Genomic DNA, 22,803 nt, shown 5'->3' on the forward strand with positions numbered 1-22,803 from the left:
TGGCTGGGTCCCTGGCCACGCAGCACAGGGGTCTGTGTCGATATCTGTAGGTCTTATTACCACCAAAGACCATATGCACATCCCTGGTCTGGGCAGCCACCCAGGACCATGTAGATGTGCAAGGGCTGTGCAGAGCTGGCCTTGCTCATCCCTGCCTGTGGCATTCTGCAGCGCTGGCCCTGCCCATCCCTGCCTGTGGCATTCTGCAGAACTGGTCATGCCCATCCCTGCCTGTGGCATTCTGCAGAACTGGTCATGCCCATCCCTGCCTGTGGCATTCTGCAGAGCTGGTCATGCCCATCCCTGCCTGTGGCATTCTACAGAGCTGGCCCTGCCCATCCCTGCCTGTGGCATTCTACGGAGCTGCCCCCAAAACTCACTGGCTGCAGCAGTTGGGAGATCAGGCCCTGCACCTCAGTTTGGCAGCACAGTAGAGCTAACTCTGTAGTGTGGGTGAGGGAGCTAGCCCCAAGAGCATGAGAGCAGAAGAGCTGACCCTGCCCCCTGCCAGCTGCAGCATTGGGTGAGCTAGCCTGGGCAGTGCTAGAGAGTTTGCCCTGGTGTTGTGAGTATGGAAAAGCTTTGAGTTGGCCCACCCAACACCTACATCATTGATGAACTGCTAGAGCAAAGAAAGGGCCGGTCCTGCAGATCCAAAGCTGCAGGATCTCTGTGGCACGGGGCAACAACAGGAGAGTCCTAAGGAAGATCCAATATGGATGATATAATAGAAGCCAGAGGCCTCAAACCAGGCTCACTGCAGTTAACATCTGCAAGTAAAGATGTGCGGAGACAATTGTAGCTTCCACAATAAGATGTTTTCTATCCTTTGTTTTGTCTTGTTTTTTAGTTTTTGGTTTGTTTGTCAGGCCAAGGAAGTCACTGTCTGGGGGGAAAAAAATCTCATACAACACTTAATAACCTAGAGTAGGACACAGCCTAACCTCAACAGCCTAACCTCATGGTTTGAAACTCCATCGTACTCTGAGCTGTGTGGTGCAAGTGTGAGAAGACATCACAAGTGATGTACCACACAGAAGCACAGCCTCCCCTCACAGGACCAGCACTGCTGGATGCAACGTCCCGGCACCAAGCCGTGGCATGGCTACTTCAGAAAGTTCCACAGCAAGAGTTCAACAAAGGGAATGCAATGTGGAGCCTGTGTAAGACACACAGTTTCTCACCTTTATTCTTAATGCTAGCCTCGACTGTCTGGTAAATGTGACTATTAGATGTTGAGAGATTAAGTTATTTGCCCAAAGCCAAAGACCTAGAAATGACTGACAAAATGACAGTGACAAAATGACAGTGATCAGATTGCTGTAATTTCAAAGCCAGGAGAGAGAGAGGGTGTATGGAGTGCAAGCTTTATCGCCCTCCTGACTGACGGATGACGTTAGTTCTGTTGCTGAAATCAAATCCGTTTCAAATCATGGTTTTGCAAGTACTTAAAAACCGCTGAAAGTTTTGGGCTCCCCCCCCCCCCACTGGTTCTGGAGTTTTCTTTACTTGAATATTAAGAACTTGTACTGCTGCTGTTTCTCTGCTTCTCTGTTAAATGATATTTATTAAAATAATTCATATTCTTTGAAGTGAGGCAGAAACTATGTTTCCCAGGCCTATCTTGAATTCCTGGGGCTCAAGTGATCCTCCCATCTCAGCCTTCTGAAAAGCTGGGGCCACAGATGTGTACCACTGCTCCCAGCTAACGATTCATAGTCTTTGCTTACGATTACTCCAAATGCTTGCTCCCTTCAGCACTTCAGTGAGGACACAATGCTGAGTGCTCCAACGAAGATTCGGTAGTCTACGTCACAGATGCCGTGTTCTTATTACTCTTACTGGCCCCTCAGAAACATTCTCCATAGAGGACGACACCATTTGCCCCGCCCTTGTGTCATTCAGAACACTGAGCAGCTTCTTGCTTCCCTAATTACTATTTCTTAGTCTTCCTGTGGCCCTTCTGCCTCAGCTTGACTCCTAAATCCTATTAGAGAGAAGATATTCGCTCCCTGCCCCTCCTAGCCATCACCTCTTATTAAGTAACTTAATCCATGCCCGTGGCCTCAGATACTGCCTACAAGCTGACAGCTGACCCTGGCATTTAGTTTCGGGCTCCTGTGCCCAGTAGCTCACTTGATAGCTCCACTGGGAAGGGCGCCTTCCACAGTGCCCTTGATCTTAGCCCTCTCACCCTCACCTGCTCTGTCCTGTCACCACAAATGACTTCACTGCCAGGAATTGTCCTTGGCTCCTTTACCTTTATTTTCTAGACCCAGTTCCTCAGCAGATCAACTCTTCCCCGCCACCGCTGTGTTGTTCTTCTAATCCAAACAGCCATTAGTCCTCAGAGTTTCTGCCCCAGCCTTCCCAATCAACTTCTTTGCCGCCATCACTCGGGAGCGGGGTGGGGGGAGGGAGGGGGCATGGGGGGGGGGAGATTTTCAACAACAGCACTGCTGACATTCTAGATGGATGTTTTCTTTGTTGTAGGAGCTTCTGTCCTAGCACTGAAAAGTCTTTAACATCTCTGGCTTCTACCCACTAGATGCCCGTAGCACTCCCATCCCCAAAGTTGCTAAAACAAAGCTATCTCCAGACATTGTGGCAAATGGTCCCTGGGAGGCAGAATCACTGCCACGGGGCCCACAGAGGATGCTCAAGGGGGAAAGGTGCATTTATTCTGTCGTGGCCAGGAAGTTTGGGTCATTTCTCTCACTTGTCGGTCCCAGTGACTTTATTTCTATTGCTCGCCTCAAGCGACCCTCACAAACCTCTCACTATCTATCCCCATGTGTCCCCACTTTATACTGCTGTCCCCTCCGGGCTTTCTTCAATGTGTTAGTCAATGCCCATTACCATGTTCATTATAGCATCTCTGGCTATCTGGAGTTGTCTTAAGTTTACATGTTCTTATATTGTCTCCCAATGCAATACGGCTCTGCGAGACCAAGCACCTCTGGTGCTGACTGCCTCGCTAGCACCTGTGACAGTGCCACGCACACAGCAGGTGCCTGGGGACACTGAGTCTGGGGATTCTTCGTACCGACATGTTTATTGTGAATTGTTTTGGTCCAAATGTAAATGTTTTCACTAGGACAGGATGCCCATGTGATGTGCTTAATGAGACAGACAGGGAGGACAATCCGTCTCAAGGAAAAGCTATGAGCTTGCTGGGATGGTGATTGGAGCCCAAATGTCAACGGACAAAGTGGGCACAGTTAAGATCATGGAACTCATCTTTGCCAGTGACCTCAGCCTGGTGAAAGCCATCCCCAGAGCTGAACACCTAAGGAATCTAGCTCCTATGCCATCCAACCTTCTGTTTGACAGAAGCTTTGACAAGGGAACGAGCTACTGGCGTTTTAGTGTCTGTGGATCATAGTAATGCGCTTAACTGTATTGATCTGCTCAGCATTCTGTACTTGCTTTGGCTGCTGTCCCAAAAAAAGAGAAGGGGGTGTCCAGATGGTCATAACACGAACTATGAAACGGGATCAAAGATGTAGCTTATCAAAGTAATTCATAAAACATTAGACATCAAGTTTTGACACTTTAGTTAAGCCACAAGCAGAATAAGGAAGTACTTAATGGGCTAAATTAATCCTACCACTGACAAAATTCAGTGTGTGTGTGTGTGTGTGTGTGTGTGTGTGTGTGAGAGACAAGAATGAGGATTTACTAGCTGACCTACAGCATCTGTGGGAGAGATGGAGAAGCAGCATTCAAATGAGGGCATCAGAATTAATATAGTAATGGAATACCCAGGAGGAGAGCTCGGGAGACCCACTTGGGCCTGGCCAGCAGACCTAAGGCAAGAATCCATGGGATACAGCGTGCCAAGCTCTTAAATCTGATAGGTTTTGTTTAGTCCCACCCCAAGTTCTGCACTTGCTTATAACTCTTCGTTTGCATGCCCACATGTGGCTTAATTTCTTTTCCTATGTGTTCATCTTTCTCCTTGTTAAAAAAAAAGAGAAAAATAATGTGCCTTATCACAAGATGGTAAGAGAGTAAATGTGATAATATATGCCAGGTACCGGGACCAGAATCTCAGTTCTCTCCTTGTCTGCAGTCTGTTGCCTCCCAGACTCTGGCATTTGCTCTCATTAAGATAGCATGTGAATTACCTACTTGACCTTGAAATGAGCAAAGACCTTCAGCCGAGCCGGATCTCTGTGCTCAGCATTTCCAGTTCCAGCAGCTTTTGTCAGTTGCCTCAGAGGAAAGATAAGCTTGTGTGAAATGCTGACTTTGAATTACCCTCTGCTCTGAAAGGTGATCTAAGGCTTGGCAGGAGGGCCTGGGGGAGTGTCTGTGCCCACTACTCCACTTTGCCAGCCTGCAGGAGAAGAGCAGAGACCAGTAGACCTCTGCCCTGCCAGGAATGGCCCTTTTCACGGATGCTTCAAACACTTTGCCGCCATTGTAATGAAAGCTAAGTGTGCCAGTCCTGGCCCCATGAGAGTGGATAAACAATAGCTAGAAGATTAAATAATGTGGGGCATTTCATATTTACGTTTGATGGTTTAGTGGAAACTGAGAGCATAATAAATAAAAAAGGGCCGCACTAGCCTTTAATAAAGCCAGCAGACCAAGGAGTCATTCATTTGCCATATGAAGGATTTGTTTTCCAGGGCAATCATGAGAAAACAAGAAAACAAAGAACTTAGCCTTTCCTGCAGATGAGAAACTGGCTTGACCCTATCCTACTCAGCCGAGCGAACTCTGCAAACAGGAATTTCAGAGTACACTTTTTCAATTAATGCTTTAGTATTTTTGAGGTCTTTCATGGAAATTATAGCTTTAGCTGTTCGAGATGACTTAAGCAACTGCCTGATTTACGGATGCATCCAAGCAATGCCAGTGGCCTTTGCAAATTAGATTTTTAAAATAATCCTCAAGGCATCCAAGTGCTTCCCATGTGCAGCCTTCTAGCCCCATTCTGAAGAATGGCTTTCAGAACTCACTGCATATTCGACTCTTTCCCACTTTGGCTTTCCTTTTTGGATGGCTTCCACTGCTGCCTGTTCTTTATCAGAGTAATGAAAAGGAAGCTACTGTGTGGGGGGGGAGGGGGTGCCCAACACATAGAGCTGTCATTCACCAAGGTTTCATTATACCTACCAATCTCAGCTCACCACCCAGAGTTTCATCTTACCCTCGTCAACTTGCTCTTGATGCCTTGCTGGATGCCTTCTCTCCATCATGGCGACGGCATTCTCAAATCACTGTTCTTCTGTGTTGTCCCTTGCTCCAGAAACTGTTTGTGGCACCATTCATTTCCAGCTTAAACTTCCACTTCCTCCTCTCCCGGGTATCTCCCTGTCCCTTCATTTTAAAACTATTCTTTAGAATGCTTTTAGGATCACAGTAAAAACAAAGTACAGAGAGCTCCCATGTGTCGCCTCCCCCCTCCCCCTGCCCCCGCCCTGACACAGACAGCCTTCCTCCAGATCGACACTGTTAAAGTCAGTGAGTGCACATCTCCCTGCCATTGTTAGGGTCATGGCTGCAGCGCCTTCACTCATGGGATGTGCATGTATCTTCGCATGCATCCACAACCGTCCTGACAAACATATGTGTTTGTTGCTCTATAGTCTCTCCATCTGTTCATCCTTCCTCATAAGTAGCCCATGACAACCGGTGACCTTTTCCCTGACTCCCTTATTTTAGCTTTCCCTTTTCCTAAACAGCTGGAGATGACACAGCATTGGGCCCTTCAGTAGTTTCTTTCACTTTGTAGTGTCTACCAGCATTTCCACCATGTCTCTTTCTGTTTTTTTTTTTTTTTCTTCTTCTTCTTCTTTATTTTAACATGGAATGATAGTCCATTGTATGGATGTGTTTATCCATTCAACAGTCATAGAAAACCTTTTTTTTTTTTTTTGATTCCTTAATTTTTCAACATTATAGCATGTTACATCATTTTCTCCTTCCCTTTCCCTTCTCCAAATGCTCCCATATCCTCCTCCTTGCTCCCTTTCCTATTTTTCTTTAATTGTTGGTACATACACATGTATGCGTATATTCATATAGACATTCCTAAGCACAGCCCGCTCACTCTGTGTAATGTTACTTGTACATGCGTTTTCAGGGCTGAGCCCCGGGTGTTGGATAACCAGTTGCTGTGCTCCTCCCTGGGGAAGACCGTTTCTCCCAGTCTCAGCCTTCCTTGGTTGTGTGTGGCTCTTTGTGTAGAGTGGGGCCCTATGGGCTTGCCCTCACCTGCTCCCACATGCCTAGTCTTGTCTTTGTTGCTCTATGTCTGGGCGGTCGTGCTGATGAGACTTGTACTTGTGACGTACTAGAAGACAGGATCGCACAGCACACTCTATGACCCTCTGGCTCCCAGAAGCTTCCGGTGCCCTCTTCTGCAGTGTTCCCCGAGCCTTAGGCGTGGGAGTGCTTTGTAAATGTATCCATTGGGACTGGTTGTTTTCCAAGTCTGGGTGATTGTGACTAAAGCTGCTGGAAACACCTTTGTAAAGGATTTTGCATACACACAGGTTTTCAACTCCTTTAGATAAATAGCAAGTTTGCTTGCAGCAGGTTTGCTAGGTCAAATAACAGTATTTTTTTCTTCTTTAATGGATGAAATATTGATGTTGCCAGCATGTTGCATTTTTTTCATTTTTATGGAACATTTTTTGTTTTTCTTTGTGTGAGAATATTTTATTTATCAAGTTCACTCCTCAGTGAACCAAGGAATCATATTAAGTTTCTAAAATTCAAATTAAATACCAATATTAGCCATTATTGCTTTGAAAATTAAATAAAGCATTATAATTATTTTTTTAACTTTTTGCTGCTTGACAGTTTCATACATTTATATGAAGAATTTTAGCAATTTTCACTTCCTCATTTTCTTCCTTTATCTCCCTCTCTCCCTAGCCCTTCTCATCAAGTCTCGCTCTTTGTTTGTGTGGTCTGCTGAGTCTAGTCAAAGTTCTTTGCCTGAACCTGAACAGGAGGTTATTTAGTAGAGCAAAGGCTCTAACTGTGACTATACCACTAAAGAAAATGCCGTCACACCCTCAACAGCTGTAATTACCGTGGTCCCTCAGGGTGCGGTAGAGCTTCATGACCCTCGCCATCTGTGGTGAATGCCAGCAGGCCCAGTCTTGTGGACGCATTGACTTTGTTCTTAATCACATGTATATGTGTACCTGCATGTAACTGTGTGCACATGGGGGTAGATGCATAGCAGAACACACCGGCACACATGCCCCACTTCCGTATCTAGAGAGGCTTTTTTTTTTTTTTTCTCTTCACGGTGGTGGGAATCAAGCCCACATATGTTGGGTAACTGCTTTACCACTGAGCTACATAGAACTTTTTTATAAACTGGTAAGAGATAGGGTGATTTCTGTGTTGCTGTTGCTCTCCTTGTCTTTATAAAGGTGTTTGCTCATATGTAGTGAGGGCCCGACACTATCTCCTGGCTTTTGCTGCACTGAGTTCCCGCCACATAAGCAGCATCTGCCCCTTCTTTTGTACCCAAAGCCTCTAAATTCTCCCCACCGGAATTTTTACCTAACCTTACTTCCTTGGCTGTGACTTGCTCTGAGTTTAGTTCTTGACGCTCCAGTGCCCCAAGCACACTAACATGTTCCATTCATAGAGCTTCCCACGTGGTTGAAGCAGACACTAGGACATTCAAAGCACCCGGTCCTTAAAATGCAGCCAACGTCAAGGCCGAAGCACTAGGCCTCAGAGATTTTACTCAAAATAAATAAATAAATAAATAAAAATAAATAAAATCAAGCACTTCATTGCATACTAAGTAAACCATAACCAGGTTCTCCGGAAGTGGTGCTAATCATTGGCAGGTTTATTTTACATCTGAGGATCACTGTCCATCTGCTAAAATTGATCTACTCATATCTGCCAGGCTCCAACGCAAATGGATAAGAAAGCATTTCCTGGCGGCCTATTTTATTTCTTCACATGTAGACAGCTTAGCTTTATGGATTGGAGGCAAACACCGTATTCAGATCTCAACTACAATACTCGTCTTTACTTATAGTAAATTCCTTCGCAGTCAATGGCTGAGCGCCTGCTCTCTGAGAGCCAGCCACTTACATAGCGGGGCGATTTGAAGTTGAGTGGCCAATTCAGTGTGACCTGTCCGCGTCCACGAGGAAAAGAAAAACAACAGTATTGGAGAGAAAAGTGATCTCCTAATTTTGTTGCTGATTTTTTTTTTTACCGGATCCAGCATTGTTGTGATGCCATTCATAACACTTGCTGGGGAAGAAGAAGAAGGAAGAGGAGGAGGAAGGCGGTTGAGCAGGAAGTTGTTGTCAGCCAGACAGCAAATGCTACTTCCCACTTCGGGCTCACCTGACTGGGCTTTAGATTTCTGTTATCAGATTTAATCCATCCTGAAAGATCATTTGACCCTCAGAAATTAGTCTCCCACCTTCCCTTCCTGGCACAAAATATGTGCAGGGGACCCACTAGTGGCCAGCCTCGATCTACATTTTCGTAGGATGAGTTTTTCCTGGCATAACAGAACCCTGAGTTGGGCCCCTGGCCCAGTTAGTTACCTGCTGAGCGTTGAACTCCGTGATTAGCTATGGGGCCACAAGCGGGAAACGCTCACTTTGGGAAAATGCATAGTGCTCCAAGATGCAAGCTCTCAATGGGCGTGAACTTACACACATAAAAAAGCTCAGGAGCCAGAGCTGGTCAGGTCAGCTGAAAACCTCTTGAGGTTACTCATGCCTCCTCCGAAGTCACAGCAAAGAAATATGTCGCTGGGTAGATTTATAGTAACACTGAAGAGCAGGGAACAGCAGCCATCCACAAGCCAAAGGCTTTTGACAGACTTTAAAAGACAAAACTGCGGGTGATATTAACGAGTAAGGTGAAGCTAAGAGGACCATCACCCGGAAGCAGTCCGGAGAAGAGTGTGTATTCCTCACACACAGGGTCTCCCCGCTAAGAACCAGAGAGGGTGATAAGTAAGACCGGAGCAGAGCTCACTGGAGCACCATCCTCTCAGGAGCTTTGTCGCTGGTTTGCTGGGCTCTGCTCTCTGCTTTCAAATGACTGCGCTTGCTTCTGACCCTCATACTAGCTGTACGGCTGGTTTACAGAAAAGATGGCTCCAGAGTACAACCGTGAATTTTTTTTTTTTTTTTTTTTTTTTTTTTTTTTTGCCACAGAGAGAGATATCGCTGGGGGACACGCTGCAGGCATCCTGAACCCATACACCCGGAAGTGACTGTGGGCCTCAAACACAGAAGTTACCGTGTAGGGAGAGATGGCCCCACAGAGCAGCAGAGAAACCTCCATCAGCTATCCTTGTTAATTTATTAACCAGGATGCTAATTCCCAATATAAGAAAAACAAAAAGAATAAAAACAAAAGTAATAGATAGCTGAGACACTAAAGAATCCAGGAGCGAGCTAGGAAAGAAGATCCTAATTTGCATTAGTCAGTTAAGAAAACTCACCCACAAAATACTGATAGCTGCTATAATAATAGAAAAATATTTAAAAGTTGGCCAAGTAAAATAAATGTATAGTAAAAATCACAAGAATAAAGTAAATAAGTTGAAGGCATAAAAGGATGAAAATGATGAAGAATTTTTAAAAGTTAGATGATGTGAAGATAGGTCAGGGGCCAAGGCAGGAAGATTAAGAGTTCAATACCATCCTGGGCTATGTAGTTCCAGGCTAGCCTATGGTACAAAGAGAAACCTTATCTCAACACAGATATGAGGATCTAGCTAATGTCAAGGAAATCTAGCTTCTGGGCATGGATAACACAAAAAACAGAGGCTAATGGAATTATTTTACCTCCCTTCACCAAACATCCCAGTCTTCTGATTAAAAGCTTATTTATTCTCGGGTAATGACTACAGCTAAGACAAAAAACGAGACCCCTCTGCTGAATAGGACCACTGTCTTGCTACACCTCACAGAGCCTTTGAGGCAGGCGTAGTGAGACAGATACAACTCACCCCAGTCATGTCCCCGTGACTTTTCAGAGCACCAATATGAAGAGACTGTTCTACACATTTAGAGAAAGATGGTTATTAACGAAGGACTAACGCTCAGCAGCATCTACACTTTCCAGCAACAATGGCGGATCCCGGAGGTCAGTGCTGAGAGGCCTTTATCATTCTGGCAAGAAATTATTTTTAATCAAGAATCAACTAGAACTTTTTTTTTCAGACTCACTTTGTAGACCTGGCTGGTCTCAAAGTCACAGAGATCCACCTGCCTCTGCCTCTCAAGTGCTAGGATTACAGGCATGCCCCGCCACACCCAGCATTGGAACATTTATTAAAAGAAGATGCTATGAACAAAAGAAAACCTTTTCTGGACATTAGAGAGCAGAGGAAATTTATTTCCATATGCTTTTTGAAAAGTATTTGTGGCTATACTGCAGAATAAAAAACAAAGAAGGATTTTACCAACGAGAATGACAGGGATTTCAGCAGAGCACACTAGCCCAAGCGTACAGAGCAATGTACCTCATGGGAAACAAAAAACTGCATGTAGGAAATTAGAAAAGAATGTGAGCAGGTTTCTTGTAAAACCTTAACACCAAAATTAAAATGATTCCAGTTGGAGTTTAATGAAGAAGCAGAAAATATAATGCTGTGAAGCAAAAAGTCATGTATTTTCATTTGAGCATTGGAAACCACAGCTAAAACAGAAAGTTATACCAGTAATGTGCAAAAAATAAAAAAAAAATTTATCCACTCTTCTACTGAGGGACACTTAGGCTGTTTCCATGTTCTGGCTATTATGAATAAGGCTGCTATGAACATGGTTGAGCAAATTTTCTTGTTGTGTGCTGGAGCATCTTCTGGGTATATTCCAAGGAGTGGAATAGCTGGGTCTTGAGGAAGCCCTATTCCCATTTTTCTGAGATATAGCACCACTCAGAGGAAGGACAGCAAGTAGCCAAGAAGAGACTTGATACCCTATGAGAATATATAGGGGGACGTAATCCCCCTCAGGAACAGTCATAGGGGAGGGGAATAATGGGAAAATGGGGGGGGGGGGAGGAATGGGAGGATACAAGGGATGGGATAAACATTGAGATGTAACAAGAATAAATTAATAAAAAAAAATAAAATATATAAAAAAAAAAAAAAAAAAAAAAAAAAATTTACAGCACAATTTTGAATGGTCAATGGAAGATGAAAAAAAGAGAATCCACTAATACCTTGTAATCTCCTTTCTGTCATTATGACAGAATATTTGACATAAGCAACTGAGAAGTGTATTGATTTTGGCTCATTGTTTGAAAGGTGCCTGCCTGTCATGGCAGGGTGGTGGGTGTCACAGAGTGGCTCAGACCACAGCAGCCAGGAAGTAAAGGGTGAGACACAGGAAGAGAGCAAGATACAGGCCCTGAGCACACACCCCGAGTGGGCGCCATCTCCTACCTTCCACCTCCGCAATGCTGCCATTATAGTAGCACCATACAAGAACTAACTCCTTCCTCGAATGAGAGCATTCAAGACCTAATCCCTCTGCTAATAGCCTCCCAGGAACACACGGAGACAGGCTTCAGAAGTCCCTTAAGAATCTCTCAGTCCAGTCACATTAAGAGGCCTAGCCCTTACAGGCCTATTTGCTGTACCACTGCCCTTTAAACGGCATAAGCACAGGATAAATTTAATTTCTTTTTTTTTCTGTAATTCCAACTTTATTAGTCAATTCTATGAGGAACAAAATTTACACTGCAGATTTTCTCTTTGTTTCTTCTGAGTTCTTAATTTTAAAAATATTCTTTTTTTTTTTTTTAATCTAAAGCATGACACGTTTAACAGCCTTTATAAAGCAGAATATAAATTATAATAATGATATAAAAATCATGGTATGACTAAGAAGTTGAGATGCAGGTTTAAGATAATATGGGAATACTAATTAACTCATTTCATATTAGCAGACATTAGTGAACGGATCCAGAGCCAGTCATTAGAACTGTGATCAGCAGCTGTGCTGTTTTAAAGATGAACTGGGGGACAGACTTCAGAAGCATGTGTGTTTTGTTTTGTCTAATGTTCCCATGTTGTTTATCACACACGCACGTGTTACTTTTATGATGCCTTTTAATGATTAGTCTTTTCTTAACATTTCACGAAACCAGATCATTTCAAAAGTGATACTTTCCTGCAGTTGGCGGCCAAAATTTCCTCAAATTACTCAGACTCATTACCGTGCTAGCTCTTATTCTGTAAATCTTTGGACACATCTGTGTTTGCGGCTTTCATCCTGACTCTGCTTGAGTGGAAGTCCTACCCGTTGACCATTGACTCTCTCTGACTAAAGATCTTGCATAACTTCTTATGCATTAGTCTGTTTTTATGGCCATAATGAAATTCTTGGGGGGAAGACTAGTTGACAAAGAAAAGGGAATTGGTTCGGCTCATGGTCTGGAAGTGTAAAGGTAAGGGGCTTCTGATAATGGCGTCCTTACTGAATGAGATCTGGGGTGGTGCAAGCAAGGAGTTGCATGTTAGGAAAAGAGAATTTGTGTGTGTGTGTGTGTGTGTGTGTGTGTGTGTGTGTGTGTGTGTGTTTTACATATTTCTTTCTTTTAAAGACAGGTTATAACTCTACAGCCTTGTCTCGCCTGGAACTTGCCTTGTTGACGAGGCTAGCCTTGAACCCACAGAGATCTGCCCCTCCCCAACCCAAAGTGCAAGGATTAAAGATGCCTGCCTTCATGCCAGGCTTGTTGGTGTGCTTTTCTTAAGAAGCCATTGAGGTACAGGGATGGAGGCTGGACTTTTGCTCCCAAACACACAACCCCTAAAACAACAAAGTAGAGTTAAATTTCTGCCCTCCTCCTTAAAACTTCACAGTGAGGGTTAAATTCCACCAGTTTAGGTAATGCTGTAGAGCTACGTCCAAAACCAAAGCCTCGTTGGTGGGTCAAGCTCAAGATTGTTTGTCGTACAATGTGTGACTGTGGAAGAATGTCTGTTAGACACTATTAGTCATAGAGGCAGACCTGAGCTTGAATGTTACTTCATTGTCATTTTAAAAACAGCCAGTCTCATACCCAGCCATGTAGCAAACTGCTTGCAGGGCCTCTGACCACACCACCACTGAAGCTTGTAGCACACCAGCTTCGTTCCTTCCTTCCTTCCTTCCTTCCTTCCTTCCTTCCTTCTTCCTTTCTTTCCCTTCCCTCCCCTCCCTTCCCATGTCCCTTCCGTTCCCTTCTCATCTCCCTTCCCTTCCCTTCCCTTCCCTTCCCTTCCCTTCCTTTGTGTCAACCACTTGTACCTACAAACAGTCTGTACCTGGGACCTCCAGTAGCCACAAGGGGCTATGACTAAGGTAGGCAACTTTCTCTCTCCTTTCTGTTCTCCATAGCAAGTGAAAGACTTATATAATAAAAACTTTAAAGAATGAAGAATGAAATTGAAAATGATATCAAAAGATGGAAAGATCTCCTATGCTCATGGATCAGAAGGATTAATACAGTGAAAATGGCCATCCTACTAAAAGCAATATACAGAGTCAAAGCAATCCCCATCAAAAGTCCAACATAATTTTCCACAAAACTAGAAAACATAATTTTATCTTTACTTGTAAATACACACACACACACACACACACACAGAGAGAGAGAGAGAGAGAGAGAGAGAGAGAGAGAGAGAGAGAGAGAGAGAGAGAGAGAGAGAGAGAGGCAGAGAGAGAGAGAGAGAGAGAGAGAGAAACCAGAATACCTATAATAATCCAGAATAATAAAAGTACTGCTGGATCTATCTCCATTCCCAATTTTAAATTGCATTACAGAGTATAGGAATAAAACAGCATCATGTTAGCATGTAAACAAACATGTTGATCAATGGAATGGAGTTGAAAATCCAGATATAAGCCCACAACAACAAAAATGTCAGAAAGACATCATCTTCAACAAATGGTTCTGGTCAAACTGAATAGCTTCATGTATAAGAATAAAACGAGATCCATATTTATCACTGTGCACGAAACTCAAATCCAAATGAATCAAAAACCTCAACACAAGACCAGATACACTGAACCTGACAGAAAAAAAACTGGAGAATCATCTTAAAATTATTGGCACAGGAGAATACTTTCTGAACAGGACCTCAATAGTGCAGGCACTAAGAACAATAATTAATAAACAGGACCTCCTGACACCAAAAGGCTGAATGACAAAAGGACACTATCATTAGGGGACAGTGTCAGGCTACAGAAAGAGAAAGAGGTCAATATAAAAAATATATACAAAGAATTAAAAAAAATGGACATCAAGAAAATAAATAACCAAGTTAAAAATTGTGTACAGAACTAAACAGGGTTCTAGAGAGACGAAACGCAAATGGCTGACAAACACAGAAATGTTCAACATCCTTAGCCATCAGGAAAATGCAAATCAAAATGACTTTGAGATTTGAACTTACACTAGTTAGAATGAATAAGATCAATTAAAAAATGAGAGCATATACTGGTGAGGATGTGAGGTAGGGAAAAAACTAATTCACTACTGGAGGGAGTGCAAGTTTGTACAGCTACTGTAGAAATCAGTGTAACAGTTCCTCAGAAAGCTGGAAATATATCTACCTCAAAATACAGCCAGCTATACCACTCTTGGGCATGTACCCAAAGGGCATTACACCCCACTACAGAGACATGCTCAACTGTGCTTATTACTGCTCTATTCATAATAGCCAGAAGTTGAAAATAGCCTAGATGTCCATCAACAGATGGATAATGGGAATAGGGATCAATTACACACTGGAATATTATTCAGGTATTTTTAAAATGAAATAAAATATTCATTGTAAATGAGTGAAATGCAAAAAAAAAAAAAAAAAATCCTGTTGGACAGTGGTGGCACACGCCTTTAATCTCAGAACTCAAGGAGGCAGAGGCAGGCAGATCACTGTGAGTTTGAGGCCTACAAAGCAAGTCCAGGACAGCCAAGGCTACACCGAGAAACCTTGTCTCAAAAAACCAAAATAAATAAATATCAATCCTTAATGAGGTAACCTAGGCCATAATAAGGCAAATATAGTATGCATTCTCTTACATGTAGATCTTAGCTCTTAATAGGCATGCTACAATCTGTACAACTGCCAGGCTAGTATAGAGTAAGGGACTGGGGGTAGGGGAAAATTCCCCAAGGAAGAGAAAACAGGATATATAGTTATGTAGAGGCAGGAAGGAGACTGTGGTGGTGATGGGGGTGGATTAAACAGAAAGGTTGAGAAGAGGTAAAAGAGAGAATACAGGGAGGGACATCTAACCCTGAGGGTCAAAGCTCAAAATATAAACTCATATGAAAGAAATCTAAATGCAGTCTCCAAAATAATGAGGGGACCAAGCCCCAGCTAGACATCTTTTGCCACCAAGTGAAACTTCTAGTGCCAGGAATGGGTCACATCTCACTGAGTTGTTGGCCAAAGGGGCCCCAGGGAAATCCCCAAACAACTCAGGCTATTGGATGCTCCCCACAAAATGAACGTAAGGCCTTACTGCTAATGGCAGCACTTTCAAGTGTGATTGAACATGGCGAAGTTGAGCTGGTGCTTAAGTAAGCCTCTGCCCCTACTGACTAGTGTTCATAGCACTGAAAGGCACTCTGCACACTACTGGTGGAGAAAGGTAACCGCCAACCAGCTACAAACTCTGTGATGTACAATAGTGGCCTGCCTGTATCACATGCCAGTGCAATAGTGGCACAAATGATATGGCAGTAACAACCACTCTCTGATTGGATCTAATGCTCATGTCATGAGATGGAATCCATGCCTGACACTGCTTAGGGGCCAAGAACCTGAGACTAGATAGGGCAATGACCTAGAGGAAAACCAAATACTATCGTTCTTCTAAAAGCACATGGAAATAAAAGGACTCCTAACAACGCTCTGCTATAACCACAGATCGATGTCTCGCTCAGCCACCACCAGAGAAGCTTTCTCCCGCAGTAAACAGGAACAAATGGAGAGACCCACAACTGGACCGTGTGCTGAGAGAGATCTTAGAACATTAGGTCCCCAGTTGGGGTGTCTTTATTCAACCTTCTCCTCATGGCTCAGGAAACTATGCAGAAGAAGAGGTTGAAAGATTGAGAGCGCCAGAGGAAATGGAACATAGCAAGGAAACAAGCGAGGCCTTTTAGACACAATAAGACTGGCGCACACTTAAACTCACGGAATTCCTGGCAGCGTGTGCAGGGCCTCCACAGGTCCAAGCCAGATGAGGTCCCAGCATTAAGAGGAGAAAGTGGGCACGATCACTCATCCTTAACTGAGAAGGTATTTCCAACTTACAACTACTCACAAGGAAAACATTATGTTTCTCCATTGGAGTCTCATTTAACCAGATATAAGGACAGGTTCCATGCCCAACAGTAGAAGGTCAACACAAAATGAACTCAGTGGGAGTTTTGAAGATGTTTTTGTTTTGGGTTTTTTGTTTTTGTTTTTTGTTTTGTTTGTTTGTTTGTTTTGCTTGTTGTTGTTTTGTTTTGGGGTAGGGGTTGTCTCATATTGCTTTTTTGAGCACCTTTTTTTAACTTTACTAGTATTTTCCTTGTATATTACGGTCTTTGATTTTGATTTTTGTTTTTTTGGTGGGGAAGGTGTGTGTGTGTGTGTGTGTGTGTGTGTGTGTGTGTGTGTGTGTGTATCTGTCTGTCTGCTTTTGTTTCTCTTAATCAATCCTGTAGGTTTTTTTTTTTATAAAGAAAGAGAGAGAAAGAAGGTATAGGGTTGGATGGGTGGGAGGTGGAGTCTGGGAGCAGTTTAGGGAAGAAAACCATCATCAGAATATATATATGAGCTTCATCTAATATATATGAAAAATATTTTCAACAAAATTAATAAAATATACAGAAACATTTTTGTGTTATACTTTAGTTTTATTTTAAATTACATTAATCTCTCTCTCTGTCTCTGTGTGTGTGTGTGTGTGTGTGAGAGAGAGAGAGAGAGAGAGAGAGAGAGAGAGAGAGAGAGAGAGAGAGAGAGAGAGAGATAGGTTAGGATAGAGCTCAGAAGACAGCTTGTGGTAGCTTCTCCCCCGTCCGTACTATCATGAGGACGGACTTGGTCTCGCACAGGACTTAGGCAGGTGCCTACAGATGTTAAGAGTTTGTGAGCGCCACCGAGGGCGTCACTTCACAGCGCAGCTCGCCATCCTGTAGCTTTTCCGCTGTTCCCTCCTTCTCTGGCGATGTTCTTTGAGCCTTCCTTGGTGAGGAGGATGACTTGGTTAGCGCTGGGCACTCAGTTGTCACTTGGTTTAAGATACAAACATATTCAAAAGTGAACATGTGCTGAGGGACCAACCCTAGCTGAAACAGGACATGTTAACTCATGTGGGTAAGGCGAGAGCACCATGAGTCAGAGGCAAACCTGGGCAGCATCCTGGGATTCAGTGTCCAGAAGTTTATCATCTCAAATAGCTCCCTGCAGGCTACACTCGCCCCTATGTAATCATCTAAGCCCACTTGTATTGTTGGTCACCCTTCTTTCCCACCCTAATGTGATCCAGGAGCTGGAACCCTGACAGTGACAGGCTCTGTGCCTTCCCCTGTGGGGGAATCTTGTCCTACTGTAAATAAATAAATAAAGTATTTGTCTTTAAATTTCTTAATTAGATTTTTAAAAATTATTTTTTAAGATTTATTTTTTTTAATTTATTACATATACAATGTTCTGCCTGCACACCAGAAGAGGGCACCAGATTTCATTACCGATGGTTGTGAGCCACCATGTGGTTGCTGGGAATTGAACTCAGGACCTCTGGAAGAGCAGACAGTGCTCTTAACCTCTGAGCCATCTCTCCAGCCCTAAAAATTATTTTTAATTAAATATTTTTCTTAGTGACTCAATTTTATTTTTATTTAACTTCTTGTATAGTGCAGAAAAATTGATGAGGAATGCTAAAAATTGTAATTATAATACATGAAATATCAGTTTAAAGCATCAACAACACACAATTCTGACCGTTATATTTTAAAAGACCTAAATTAAGTATAATTTCCCTTTAATCAACTACTTTTAGGCATTGACTCTATGAACAAAATGCCTTTGTGGGATTTTTCACAAATAGTACATGGTTTTGGATACCAGTTATCACTTTGTAGTTAAAATTTTTGGAGCCTGGAGAGATGGCTCAGTGGTTAAGAGCACTGACTGCTCTTCCAAAGGACCCAGGTCCAATTCCCAACACCCATTTTTAAATTAAAAATTTTAAAGTATTTGCTTTTAAAAATTCTTGTTATTGATATCATGTGTATGAATATTTTAAATTTTGCTTATTTTGTTTTTGAATTTTACAAAAAGAAAGTCCTTGAGGTTAGTCTGGGACTTGTTTTTATAATTCATTAGTATGCTACTAAGATTCATAAATATGATTACATGTAGCGATAAGTCAGTCATTTTCACTGTGTAATAAGCTACATCTTATTTTTACCTTTCCCCATCGTTGATCATACTGTATTTCCACTGGTTGTTGTTAGCTGGTAATTCTTACATTTATTTGGTTTTGATTTTTTACTGTCATGGACTTCCTAAAACATTTTTGGATGTGACCCCTGGTACAAGTGCCTGGGAACATACATTAAGGAATACAATGGCCTTAGGGCATGTGAGTGCTCAAGCCAGCAAGATAATTCCAAATTATTTTCTGAAGCGGTTGGACCAGTCAGTTCTAACTTCTTCTCACAACACAGGAATGATGCCGTTGATCTGTGCAGTCTCCAAAACCCGGAATGTCACACCTCTGTTTTCTCAATATGACTACAAAGCAATAATGTGCTGCGATCTTATTTTTAAACAAGTGAAAACTATACTTACTTATGAACCAATAAATAATAATAGATACTTCAGTTAGGTGTGGTAGCACATGCCTGCAATCCCAGAGCTTAAGAAGTGGAGGCAGGGGAATCAGCAGCTCAGGGTCATCTTGGCTACACCGTAAGCTTAAGGCCAGCCTCTGCCGTATGAGGCCCTGTCTCTAAATTAAAAAGAAAAGAAGAAGAAATATTTCAATTCAGAAACTCTCACACTACAATCACACCACCGTGCCTTAGTGCTGATTAAGAAATAAGACGCAACAGGAGCAAACATGTCATTATGAGCTAAACGTGAGAAAGCTAAGAGTCTACCTGAGCCCAAGTGGCTTTACCCAAACACCACCTTCTGGGCTTTGTTTTCTGCCTCACTAGAGAGCAACTCTTCAGATAACTGTATCCTATGAAAGTCAGGGAGAGGCAGCTGGATACCATGCCTAGGATTTCTTTTGAGTTGAATATCTGTAGTGTTTATGTGTCAACAAAGTGACTATTTAACGTAAGTGTTGAGAGTGGGGCTTTGGTGTCCCACAGACTCAGAGTGTTTGGTCACAGTTTCCATGTTTAACCACCCAGGCTGGCATGTATAGAACAAGCCCCTCTCCCGCCAGACTATAGCGCATTTTCTTTGTTCTCCCATACAGGAGCTGTAAATCTATTACAGCATAAACTGGCAGGTGTTACATAAACACTGAATACAGCTGATCATTCCTTTCAAACGATATCACACTAAAACCTCAACGGGGTTCCAGGAATTTACAGTACCCCAGAGAGGAAAGCAATATAAAAATCTCAGAAATACTGAAATTGCTAGTAAAATAAGTCTGCGATATTGACTTTGGAAAAGGCCAAACACTGAATCAACACGCGAACATGATTTATATACAGAAGGAAGCAGAAACCGTTAAAAAGCACAATGTTGTCCTCCTGCAGCCAGAAAGGAAGGATGCTCCGAAGCTCCTCAATTGTAGCTTGCAGTGGCATGTGGATGAAGGACATGTCTATGTGCCAGCAGCACTAGAAAATGCCAGCCTGTCTGCTGGGGCACACAGAGGCCAGGTGCGTCGAGAAAGCATGGCAGGCAATTCCCTGCTGCTTTCCTTGGGGTCTAACATCAACAGCACCCAACAAGCACTAGTTTCTTTTCCCTCCTATTTGATCCTATCCACACTAGCTTATTGTACACTATTATGGGCCTCTAGGAGAAAATGTTAACTATTACATAGCCAGAAGAATGCCAGTAAGTCGGAGGGGCATTTGAACAAGGACAAGAAGGATAGAAAAAGACACCAGCATCACATGAGAGGTTAGTATCTATACAGGGTGGAGCGAACTGGCTGCAGATGACCTGGGTAGAGCAGTACAGTGGAAGGTCAGCCACAGAAAGCTGAACAGGAGACTGGTGTGGAGAGAGTAGCAAAGTTGTGCAGGGGTGAGAGAGAAGATGTGTGTGTGAGACAGGATGCTTTAGGCAGAAGAGGGCAGCAAAACCGAGAGTGGGCTGTGGGTCTGAGTGAGGATGTGAGAATGGTCCCCATGAGCTCATATATGTGAATGTTTGGGCCCTAGTTGGTGGAACTGTGTTGAGAAGGATTAGGATGTGTGGCCTTTTCCCGAAGGTGTTGTGACGTCACTGGAGATGGGCTTTGGGGCTTCAAATGCCTGTGCCAGCTCCAGTCTCCTCCTCCTCCTCCTCCTCCTCCTCCTCCTCCTCCTCCTCCTCCTCCTCGTCATTCCCTCTCTCTCTCTCTCTCTCTCTCTCTCTCTCTCCTGTGGATCACTCATAAGCTCCTAGACACCTCTCCAGTGCCATGCCTGCCTGCTTGCTGCCATGTTCCTGCCATGCTGCTCCTGTGAAACTGGAAGCAAGGCCCAATACTTTCTTGTGTAAGTGGCCGTGGTCAGGGTGACTCTTCACAGCACTAGTAATAAGCTAAACCAATGCACTGCCCTCTGCACTGGAGGCTGTGCGGTAGGAGCCTTGTGACTAGGCTACTTCCTGGGGTTCTCACACACACTTTAAATCTCACCTCGCTCCGATCTTGTTGAGGGATAGGGAAACATACAAATGAGGGGATAACAATTGGGACATAATCTGAATAAGTTATAATAAAAAAATTTTAAAGAATGAAGGGTGGGGGATGAGGGTAGGACTTGGAGGAAAGAAGAAAAGAGGCTGGGATCAGGCTGGAAAGTGAGTAAATAAATAAATAAATAAATAAATAAATAAAAATAATGGTGACAAGTCTTGCATCTCTTAAAGAAGAGTTGAACTAAAGAAAGCCATGTATTTTTTAAAAACCAAATATTAAAGATGATATAAAACAAATTTTTCTGTTAAAATTTTAACAGAAGAATTAGATACAACCAAAAATGAGATGGGAACTCATACGATCCAGTAATATTATTTGAAAAAGAAAATGAGGGTCGCAGGCAGGGGTGCAGCCCAGGGATAGAGTGTTTGGCTGGCCTGCTTGAGGTCTAGTTGCCAGCCTTAGGTGCCGGGGAGCAAGGAAGGGTGGCTCCACGCTAGAATGTGGCCTGGGTCAGAGTGAAAAATGCCAGGTTCAAGGCACGTTTTGGAAACTGCATCAAACTTGAACAAATTCTGTAAAACAGAAAATGGGCTGTGGAAGATGGATGTTGGGTGGTTTGGTTTTTGTTTTTGTTTTTCAGATTTTGAGGATTAAGGGTTTTTTTCCCTTGAATTTTTTTTAAAACTTCATATTTCATAGACCCCTCCTCTATACTGCACTGCCCAGCATCCTAACTTTAGATGAAACCTGTCATTAAAGTGACATACTGCTTTATTTGTAAATCTATTTTTGAGATTATTTCTTGCTTAAAGTGTTTCAGATAAAATGACTTTTGACAGGAAAGGGCAGGATTGGGGAGAGAAAGGAAGGCTGGAAGGGGTCAGCCTCGGGAACATCCGCTCTTCTGTGCTTTACTGCCATTTCTCAGGAGCAGGAGGGGTCAGCCCCGGCACCAAGGCTGACATCAGGCCCCGTGTCTCTTAGCTGAGGCAGCCCTTTCCTAAGAACTGTAGTGACTCACCGCCGACTTCTGAGGCACCAACAATACCTAAGTTCACCAGAAACAGCGTGCCCTGCTCTCATTTCTGTTGCTCTGATGAAACACCTGAGAAGAGGAGCTTCATGGGAAACAGGCTAATCTTAGCTCAGAATGCCTGGTTACTGTCCATCATGGGGAAGTCACATGAGCAAAAGCATGAAGGAGCTGGTCAGACACACACACAGAGAGAGAGAGAGAGAGAGAGAGAGAGAGAGACAGACAGACAGACAGACAGACAGACAGACAGACAGACCAACACAGAGAGAAAGAGAGACAGAGAGAGACAGAGACAAAGAAACAGAAAGAGACAGAGACAGAGAGACAGACAGAGACAGAGAGACAGAACGAGACAGAGACAGAGGCAGACAGACAGACAGACAGAGAATAAATGCATGCCCGGTACTCAACTCCTTTATAGACTCCTATACTCATAGACAGAACAGGGAATGGTGCTGCCCATAGCGGGCTGAGTCTTCCCATGTCAATTCACTTAACTATCAACACGGTCCTCCACATGCATGCTCACGGGCCAACCTGTTCAGATGATCCATCGTCACTCAGGCTCTCCTCTCAGGTAATTCCAGACTGTAGCAAGTTGACAATTAAAGTAACAGTCATAGTTTCGCTCCTTGTCAGCTTGACACACAACATACCACTTCAATCCAGAACCTTCCATCTCTTGCCCACAATGTCTCCTGTTTAATCTCATAACACAAAATACAGCTTAATTCTTTTTTTTCAAGTACCCAAAGGTCTTTAAAAGCTCCAATCCTTTAAAAGTCTGGAGTCTCTGAACTGTGGCCTCATATAGACCCAAAACATACTTGCAGTAATGGAAGAACACAGGACATAAAACGATCACACCAAAGCCAAGCCAAAATGCTGTAATAAAGATGCCAAATACTGCTCCAGAGT

The sequence above is a fragment of the Acomys russatus genome, chromosome 12 (genome assembly GCF_903995435.1).
Source record: "Acomys russatus chromosome 12, mAcoRus1.1, whole genome shotgun sequence".
Lineage (NCBI taxonomy): Eukaryota > Metazoa > Chordata > Mammalia > Rodentia > Muridae > Acomys > Acomys russatus.